Source organism: Echinops telfairi, unplaced genomic scaffold (assembly GCF_000313985.2).
Source record: "Echinops telfairi isolate 266 unplaced genomic scaffold, ASM31398v2 ScPeMD7_9;HRSCAF=40, whole genome shotgun sequence".
NCBI lineage: Eukaryota > Metazoa > Chordata > Mammalia > Afrosoricida > Tenrecidae > Echinops > Echinops telfairi.
In genome coordinates this window covers 30,362,514-30,372,833 of record NW_022103906.1, presented here as the reverse complement: position 1 = coordinate 30,372,833, position 10,320 = coordinate 30,362,514, and the positions used below count along the sequence as shown (strand labels likewise).

Genomic DNA, 10,320 nt, shown 5'->3' with positions numbered 1-10,320 from the left:
TTTTTTCCTGGGGTTTTATATAAAAATAGAAAACTGAAATAATGAGCTTCTTTGTTTCCAGAGTTGTACTTTTGTCCCCAATGCAGTGTCTGTGTTGACCCAAGAAAGGCAGGAATCCGGTGGGAGAGCAGGGGCTCTCATTGTTCTCGTGTGCTCTTTTTAGTATCCGTCGACATTCAGTGAGCTCATCCCAGAACGTTTTCTTTAATGGCTGTGGCTTCTATATTAAAATACTCTCCTGGGCAGGGGGAAATAGCCTTATTTGATATAAGTGACCTAGCAACACTCTGGACATTGGACACATACGCATGCTGGTATGTGCATAGTTAGACTCACTGCCCTCGTGCCAATTCTGATTCCCAGCGACCCTGAAGGACAGACTAGAACTGCCTTTGTGGGTTTCTGAAGCTGTAAATCATCACCGGAGCAGACACCCTCATCTTTTTCCCTCCGAGTGGTGGTGGGTCTGAACTCCTGACCTTGCAGTTAGCCGCCTGATACCTAACCCACCATGCCACAATGAGGGAGCCATTTATTCAAATGAATATTAGAGCAGCCACTAGGCTGTCACCTATTGCCAGGTGCTGTGGGAAAATATAAGAAAACCCAGTCCTGGACTTTGCCTTCAGATGGTTTATCGTCTACTAGAAGAGATAGATGATATGCATAGTGCTTTCAATTACAGAGAGTGACAAATACATTCCAAAGAGAGAGCGAGTTTGTGAAGGTCTGGGGATCAAGGATGCCTTCGCAAAGGCTTTTGAGCTAAGACTTTAATCCACCCCAGGGTGGCTGTTGAAGTGACAAAGAGGGTACAGTCCTAGGTGTCTACGGGATTCCTCGCTCTAACCTGTGAGCGAGCTGAACCCATCGGGGCCAGGGCAGTAACACCACACCTTGGCAGGCAAGTCCTCTGGCTTCACCACCTCCACTGTTTACTCCATATTCAAAACCATCAGTGTGCTGCCCTGGTCCACTGCATCAGCCTCCTATTAGTCTCCCTGCTTCTATCCCTGTGTGCCCCAGCCTGTTCTCCCCAAGTTACGAGAGTGATCTTTTAAAGACCTAAATCTGACTGAGCATCGCTTGTCAAAAACCGCCATTAACTCCTCACCAGCCCTGAATTTCACTCCAAAATCCTCAGGCTGTTCTGCAAATCCTTCGTGACTTGGCTCTGGCAATTCCTCCTACCTCTTTGCCTATTACTTCCCTTCCACCATTCTACCCCACTTGCTGTTCCCCAAAGAAACCAAGCTCATGCCTGCCCCAGGGTCTTTGCACATGCATCTTTTCTCTCCAGGCATGAACGTCCTCAGAACCACATGGTCGCTGCTCTCTTACATCCTTCAGGTCTCTCACAAATCATCTCCTCAGAGTTGTATCCTTAACTGCCCTTCTCAAATAGGGCCCTTTACCTGCTTTATTTTCTCATCCACCATGCTTATCATTAGTTGAAATGACACATTTGTTCAGCTTCTTGTTCTTCATCTGTCTTCCACTTCAGAAATACAGGCTATGAGAGCAGAGCCTTTGTCCCTCTGGCCTACAACAGTACTTCATGCCACCCAGCGTCCTGAACATTCAACTTCCTAGAAAGCTGAGCGACTTCCAAATACCTATCTTTGGGTCAGAGCTTTTATCTAAGCTCTAGGCTCGTACATCACACAGACGCCTCAAAGACATCCCGACAGAATCTCCACACAGTCCTGCCTTGTTCCCTCCCTCCCCTGTTCCCACACGGAGGCCACTCCAGTCCAGCTTGCCTCAGGGAGTGGTGCCATCATCTCTCTCCGGCAAAAGTCGGACCTCCGAGGGTCAATCTGGCCATCTCCTTCTCCTCCCTCCACCACCCAAGTCATAACCCACAGACTCCTACCAACATTTCTCCCCTGGACTACTGGAATCATCTCCTAACTGGCTCCCCCGTGTTCATGCACATGCCCGCCAGTCTCTTCTCTACCCAGTAGCCACCATGATGCCTGAAAGCACAATTCTGATCAAGCCTCGCTTATGGTGGAATCCACGGTGAACGTCCCTCCACCTTCAGGAGGAAGACGGAAGCCTTCACCTGGCCTGTCGGAACAGAGTGCCCATTCAACCAGGGTGCATTAGCACAGCTGTACAGACTGTCTTAAAATGCTGAAATATGCCCATTCCTCTCGGCCAATAGCCATTGCTTCTAGCTCTAAGTCTCGGTTGCTCTGGTTCCCTTTTCTCCCCAGGCTTCCTCTCCCCTGTGCTGCAGCGCCAGGGTTAAACGCTGGTGCAATAGAGATACGGGTGCTTCTGCACCGCCCTGCCCGGGGGCATACTGCTCCAGGTGTCGGAGGTCAGGTCCAGCACGAGCCCAGCCTCTTGCCTGCTGATCTCCCTTCGCCTTTCCAGGTGTTCTTCCTGTCTCTGACAGTTTGCACAGGTGAGCATTCCTGACTGGAACACTCTTGCCCTCGTCCACCTCATTAACCCTCCCTTTGGTCTAGCGCTGATCTTGGAGTGGGGCAAGGGAGCCTATGGGTCGGTGGTTTGAACCATCCCCACGGGCCAGGGAAGGGAACGCCTGGAACTGTGCTCTGTACAGAGCACAACCAAGAAAACCCTTCCTGCGTGGCAGCGCAGGGGGCTTCCAAGAGCCGGAATCGACTGGGTGACGGTGGGCTTGGTCTTTCCCATGTGATTTTCCTTTAGCTCCACGATGACTTCCTCACAGAACCCTTCCCTGAGCCCATGCTGGGTCGTGTCTCTCGTAGGCTCTCCTTAAGGCCTGTGTCTGTCCTGGGCGGCTCTGAACCACTTGCTTACCAACTGGATGACTGGCTCTCACTGGCATATGAATACAAGGCAGAGGAAACAAAGACAACGAGTTTTTGCGTGTATTTGTCTTTTGCTATTCCCTCTCAAAAGCTCGAGGAGTCCTGGCGGTGTTATGGGTTAAGGGTTACTGATTGCAAGGTAGGCGGTTCAAAGCTCACCAGCCTCTCCGTGGGAGAAAGGGGAGGCTGTCTGCTTTGGAGACACTCTGGAAGGCTGCTGTCAGCCAGAACAAACTGGAGGGCATTGGGGTTTGGGTTGGGTTCTGTCTTAGGGCCAGCACTCTGTATCCACAGGGAGAAGTACATGATGGTATGGACCGATGGGCTGGGGTTTGGACGAGGCTTGACTGAGTTCAATAAAGACATTGGTGCACACTTGTGTGCGGGTCATGGTGCTCTCCCCCCTGTACGTGCAATACCAGTAATAAGAAATATTAGTAAGATGTAATTTATGTGATAAGGAAACTGGCCCAGAATATTCAGGTGTCTCTTACATAAGCCCAGAGCTCCCCTTTCCAGGCTACTGAAAGCAATTACTTCCGATAATGGCTGGCAGCGCACACACTTTCCACAAAATACACGTTTTCAAAGTGTGCTCCTTATGTAACGATCAATATTTCTTTATTGCCGCCACCACCGTCTTCAAGTTCAAAAGAGTCAAACCGGAAAAGCAAATCCTCAAGCCGTGATCCCAGGACAAGAGCCTGTTTTTGTCTTCTCTAAACAAGGGACATGTGCATCAGAGAGCACGCTCCCATACCACCACGAGGCGGGTCCTGGGAGCATCGAGAAGCAGCGGGGTCCGGACGGATGCACCATGTTCTTAATGAGGGCCTGAGCTCAGCTACCTCAGCCCCCCTCCTCTCTGCACTGCTCACTCTCCCCTCCAAAGCAAACCCCAAGCTGATAAATGGCCCTATACAACCAGAGCGAGACCCAGGCTGCGCTGACAAGCACCTTTCCAAGACAGCCTGCCTGCAGCTCCCTCCCTCTCACAGAGGCCAGCCTGGGAGACCCTCAGACAGGGAGAGCCAGGATCAGGGTGTGAGGAACCGCAGGGGAGGGGAGGGAGGGAAGGCACCCCAGCAGCCACCCAGGGGCTTTTGAACACTGTGGCTAACACTTTCTTTCCTGCACCTCTGAAATCCATTTTCTTCCCTGCAGCATTCTGCTCCTCTCCTCCAGCCTGTGACGGGGCCTCCCCTCGGCCTCTAGCACCACGAAGAGCTACTTGGCACTGGCATCCGGCCAATCAGAAACACTGTCAATAAGGTGCAAACATTCCCTGGGTGCTGAGCCTGAAATGAACCAAGGAGGTGCCTTGAGGAGAGAAGGCGGAGGGACAGGCCAGACATACACCCCAGCCTCTGGCCTCACCAAAGGGAGACTAATCAGGCAAAAACCTTTCCTTGGGCTTCTCAAAACCTTCCAGTTCCACACGGAAAATGAGCACCGGCTCCAGTCATAGGCACGCTCGGGTGTCCCCATTTCTGCTAAGTGGACCCCGCTGAGGGCTGGGATCTTCACCCTTGGAAGGCCTGGGAAGGGAAGGCCGGTTGCTCCGGAGCAGGGAGCTGCACTGCGGAGAAGCCAGGCTGCCTGGGTGCTTCTTTCTCGCTGCACTGCACAAAAACAGCGTCAGGGCATCCCCACGGGCTGCTGGCACACTGGGACGAGAGAGGGCAAGCCCCTTGCCGCTGGGGGCACTGGGACAACACAGGGCAGCCTGGCACCTGCTTCTAAAAGCGGGGTGGTGGTCCGAGTATCTCCAGACATTCTAACTGCACAGCTCACATCCTGCTCCTGTATCCGGCTCCTTCCACTCTCCCCACGGAAGACATGGATTCGGCGTGCCAAACCAGCTATCTGAAGGCTAACCCACATGTGGGCGTCCCACCACCTCAAACGCCCCCGGGCTTATGCATGTGGGTGCTGGGCTACTTAGTGGGGGGTGAGGGAAGGGGAAGCAGGGCTTGCACACACGGGTCAAGTCTAAAAGGTTTGTTTCCCTTCTGAAAGCCGGGTCCCTGGGGTTGCGCTTCCCAGGTCATCCCCCCCTCTGTTCCTCTCACACACCTCGCCGGCCACGCCCTCGCCGGTCTTTCAGCTGTGAATTCACTACCAAGCAAAGGCCAGCTGAATCCAGACGGGCCAGGGAGACAAAGCGGTGTTTTGGATTTTTACCAGGGACGAGAGGGAGAGGGGAGAGGGGCTAATGGGATAGAGGGGCATGCTGCCCAAGGAAAACGTCACCTGTGTTCTGCAGATGTGTTCCCGGACGCTGCGTGGGGAGAGGCGTGGGACCCACAGGCCCAGCCGCACTTGGGGCCGCTTTCTTTCTAGAGGGCGCTGAGGTAGTTAGTTTATTGTGCCAACCTGGCCGATAAACACAGGTGGGGTTAATTGAGGGGCGGAGGGATAAATGGCTCGGTGAGTCTCGCCTTTCTAGTTCTCGGGTCTCTTGCTTTCTGATGGCTGGACCAGGGTGCAGCTGCCTTAGCCAGTTCCCTGCTTTAGCTGGCAAGGCTCACTTCCTGCAAGACATCCCTGAGGAGAAGCTGCATGGACCTACCCCGATGCAGCCCTGGGTGCTGGAGCAGCCGTGTGAAGACCCCTGCCAGCGCGGAGATGCTTACACATTCACTGACTCGGCTTTCCTCCTGCAGTCGGCGTCATAGTGTCTGTTTTGTGAGATGGAGGAGGACTTTGTGGATTGGTGTCGGACCTATGGGTTAATGTTGGACTTGTGGGCTTGGGCAGCACTGGGTTGGGATGTTTTCCTGATGCACACTTAACCTTTATATAAAACTCTCTCTTATACATGAGTTTCTGTGGATTTATTTCTTTAAAGTACTCAGACTGACACAGGCGCCTTACTCTCTAGTCAGGTAACCGACACCCCTCTTTGTCAAAAACCCAACTCTTTGCTCTCCAGTCTTACCCCGGACACACTCGGTTTTCACACCAGCCTGTCCCCAAGCCAAGCACCTGTAGTGCAGTGCTAGGACACTGGGCATTGCTAGCGTCAGCCTGGCTCCGTCAGTCTGGCCTTCCTCCCTGGTGCTGGCTGGCGGAGGGAGCTCCTGCCCTGCCCCACAAAGGCTGCTTGCTGGTGGACAAAGGAGACTTAAAGTCACTACCCACACACACCCTTCAAAGGCTTCCTCCTGCCCTGCCCACTTTCAAAGGCCGCATCATCTCTGACCGCAGCAGGGACCAACTGCGGCTTCTGAGAGAAGCCACGGCGGGGAACCACCGAGCTGGGTAGGCCACCCTGTTCAGGAGTCAGCCCTGCTCTCTCAGCACCTGAACCCTCGGGTGGAAACACCAAGGTCAGGCCCTGCGGCAGGTGGGAGCCTCTGGGGGACTTTTGAGACCACTGGGAAAAGGCTAATAGAGGCAGGGGAAAGGGCAGCAGGCAAGAGTTGCTCTTCAGAGACACCAAGTCTGCCTCCATGCAGCTTACCTGGTTGCAGGTGTTAATATCTACCCCATTCCGCAGATGATCCAAAGCTTTGTCCAGATTACCCGATCTGGCCGCCCTCAGAAAGCTGGTAGCAGCATCAGCCTATGAGGAAAATCAACATGGTGAGTGGCCTGCTGGTCCACGTCTCATCTTCCGTTCGAGCCTGCGGGGAGAGGACAAGGAAGCGGCTGCTGTGCCCTTCCATTGTGGCAGCTGTGCTCAAAGCGGCACCCGGCATAGCGTGGGTGCCCAAGAGCTCCTGGTGGGACTGTCCCTGGGCTCATAAAGGGAGACTGCGTCATAGACCAGGGCTCTCCTCCTGGTCATGAGAAGCAAGGCCTGCTGGGTGCATTGAGCTCTTTACCTTAATTGTATCTGCAAAGACCCTCCTCCACCCCCCACCCCCCAAAAGACAACATTCACAGGCATGGAGAGAAGATGAGGCAGAGAGAGATAACCAAGGGAGAGCAATGTGAAGACAGAGCCAGCAATTAGAGTGATGTGGCCACAAGCCAAGGAAGTCAGCATCCCCCAGGAGCTGACAGAGACCAAGAATGGACGCTCCCCTTGAGCCTCCAGAAAGAGCATGGCCCTGCGGACACCTTGACTTTGGACTTGCAGCCTCCAGGATGGTGAGAGAAGGCGTTTCCTGGTTCAGCCACCACATGTGTGGTGATTTGTTACAGCAGTCCCAGGAGAGCAAAGCACACGCTGAGACGGTCATTCCTAAATGCAGAAGACCTGCCATCAAGAGCTCGCATCTCACACCACGTCTACAGCTCAGCTCCGGAGGGAGCCTCCTCGCTTGACTTCTCAAGTGCCCCTGTCAGCTTTATGACCCTCCAGCCTCACCGTCTTCATCTGAGGGATCTACGTTCCACAAGCCCGTGATGTCCCCCAGCCCCATGGCGTGCCCATACATTGCCCTGCCCATTCCAGTCCACTCCCTAAGTGATTCTGAAGGCCCCCTTGGCAGCCTGATTCCAAATTTTCCCTGCCTCTGATGCCCGACTTGCCATCTATCTTCTCCATCACGCTGTCCGGGGAACACAGATTCCTACCACCACCAACTCCAGTGCACAGATAGATGCCCGAGTGGAGCTGCTCCGTGGGGTTTGTAATGAATGATTTCTGGGTAGCTAGCCAGCCTTTCTTCTGACGGGCTTCTGGCTGGGTGGACTCAAAACACCAGCCTTTTATTTAGCAGCAGAGTACATTAACGTTTTACACAATCCAGGGGCGTTCCGCTCGATATTTACCATCTTTAGGCTCGGAGCTTCAAGATTGGCAGTTCAAACCTGACAGCCACTCTGCAGGAGAAAAACGAGGCTATCTGCTCTCATAAAGATCTGTAGTCTCAGAAACCCAGTACAGAGTTGCTCTGAGTCAGAATGGACTGATGATGGTGAGTTTGGTTTGGTTTCTAATTTAAATCCAGGAAGGAGTCCCTGGATGGCACAGTTAAGCATCCCATTACTACTGGAAATTTGGCTGCTGGGCTCCACCCAGAAGTCCCATCTGAAAGGCCACAGCTCTGGAAACCCCACGAAGCAGTTCTACTCTGCACTGTGGGAATGGCAGGAGCCAGCACTGGCTGGAAGACACTCACAAAAACAAGATGCCAGAACCACAAGGCAGGTACTTGAGTTTAAAAACATGCACGCAGTTTTCTCCAGTTTATTTAATAGATACGCGTCTTATCTCTCCCATCAAATTGTTTGCTTCTTGGGGCAAGGACCAGATTGATCTTCTACCTCTTCTGAATCCTGCAAAGAATTAGGTGTCTGATAGGCCAACACCTCCCTTTGTCTAAAGCCAGTGACACCTAATGTCCCCAAGTTCCTCGGCAAGGTGAAAGAAACATTTCACAGACGAGGACCAGCCTGTTGGCTCCCCAGGAGCTGGATTTGCAGGTAGACCAGACTCCAGGTTTTGTCCTTCTGATAAATGTCTACTGGAGCCTCCTGATTCAGAAAGTCCGTCTGGATTCAAGCGGTAGGGAAAATGCCGTATTATTTCCCAAGAATGAGTGTTAAAGAGACATTTCTCACACTAATTAACTATCTTTTGCAGTACAATAATAGGACTCAGGATGAAAACCTGAGAATGGGAGGGGGGGGTAAAAATAGATGCAATCTCAACTAATGACACTGTTGGACTGCTCAGAGCATATGTAGACGGAAGCTCGGCATCAGAGCCAAATATTTAAAATGGAGAAACAAATACACAGAGGACAGTGGACGCACAATACGTAACAGACTGAGATTGTTCCACAGTTTCCTTAGCTTCTGTAATGATATAATAATCTATCAGTATAGACCAGTGGCAGTCATTGGGCCAAAGGCTTCATGAACATCCTATCTTTTCATCCCACAACCTGTGAGGGAGGTAGAACTTTGATTCCCTTTCAGAGGTGACTAAAGTGAGGTTGGAGGTGGTTCATAGCTTGTCCCAGGTCCACAGAGCGTTTAACAGGGACGAGGACCCTGCCTTTCTACAGCCCTTGACCCCAAGGCGCATTCGCAGTGATTTCAAACCCGATGGTGACCCAACAGTCCTGACAGACATGTGGGGGCTGGCAGGATCGCATGCCTTTGCCCATTGAAGACTGAATCTCTGGTCAACAGAGGGTTCTTGGCAAGTCCCAGCCATCCCTTACTCTGACCCTGGGCTCGGTGTTAGGCTTAGGCAGGTCTCCAGAAGGGAGACACCCTTTCTGCCACGGATGATACACAACTGAAGCCAAGGGAGGGCAGGGCCGGCCTTATGAGCCACTGCAGTTGAGTTTGATTCCAAAGCACAGTGACCCGTCGTGTAGATCATTAAGTCATTGCTCTCTCAGAGCCTCTGCATGGACCTCTCACTTGACCACTGGGCCACCTGGATTCCTTCCATAAAGAAAGACACCCCTGGGAACCTTATGGGGCAGCTCCATTCTGTCCTGTAGGGTGGCTTTGAGTCAGAAATGACTTCCCAGCCACGGGAAATCTCTCCAGAAGCAGTTCATTCCACATGAAATTTAATTGCTAAGACTTGCTACGTTTATCTAGCTGGTCTTCCTCAGACAAGACAGGATCCCAGGGGATTGTACAGATGAATCGAAGCTAATGGCACCACGCTCAGTGGTTACTTCGGATCACTCCATTTGATTCAGTAATGTATTTACTGAGGCCCTCTTTCAAGTCCAATATCCTGCTAAGGCAAAGGGAGAGAGAATGAAAAGCCAGAATATAGGTCTCTGCCCTCAGGGTTTGAAAAAACAAAAATCCAGTGGCAGAGTTCTCACTAGGTTGTTCGGGCATGCTTCAGCTGATTCACTCCACAAGGAGGCCCTAAGTCCTCCCAGGTGCCAGGCAATGTGGATGGTTCTAGGCAGACGTGAGACCCATTATGACGGTCTTGTTCTTCCAAGCCCTACAGCTCTAATCCAATGATCTCCAACGCCAACCTGTCCTCCCCGTGCAATTTCCTGGTGCAGCTAGGAGGAGGTTATGTAATTCACTAAAGCAGAAATGGGGTTTTGAAAATCCAATATTTTCCATTTAAAATATTCACCGGAGTAAATACTAACCCAAACGCCAATAAACTGTAGTTGCACCCATCACCTCCTGGTTGGCCTGGGTGAGGCACTTCTGGGTGAGGAGATCAAAGCCGGTTGCTGTCTGGTTAGTTCGAAGTCATGGCAACCACTTGTGTGTCAGGTTCGAAGTCATGGCAACCACTTGTGTGTCAGAGTCCATCTGGCTCCAGCGGGGACTCAAGGGGTGATGTTTTCCTTAATAGATCACCAGGCCTTTCCTCCCAGTGCCTCACCGAGAACTTGAACCAACCTGCTTTTTTGTTAGCAGGCGAGTATGTTAACTGCTTGCACCTCCTGAGAGGAGGCTAGAGGAGGCATCAACTGGGTGCAGTGGTGCTAGGCTGCACCTGAAAGGCCAGCAGGCGGACAGATGTGACAGTCTATTTCCATAAAGATGTACAGCCTTAGAAGCCCGAGCAGACACTTCTACTCTGCCCTACAGAGTCACTAGGAGTTGCAATCAA

The 10,320-nt window shown here is 52.2% G+C and overlaps 1 protein-coding gene across 3 annotated transcripts in view; it reads right to left on the bottom strand.

Moving 5' to 3' along the window:
* The window catches only part of ANK1 (ankyrin 1), a 113,533-nt gene extending 107,178 nt beyond the window's left edge, over nt 1-6,355 (bottom strand). For all 3 annotated transcript variants that reach the window (XM_045286635.1, XM_045286636.1, XM_045286637.1), the window contains exon 1: nt 6,277-6,355. The gene's annotated coding sequence lies outside the window, so the exon portion shown is untranslated. The remainder of the gene's footprint in view (nt 1-6,276) is intronic.
* Between the last annotated feature and the right edge of the window lie 3,965 nt (nt 6,356-10,320).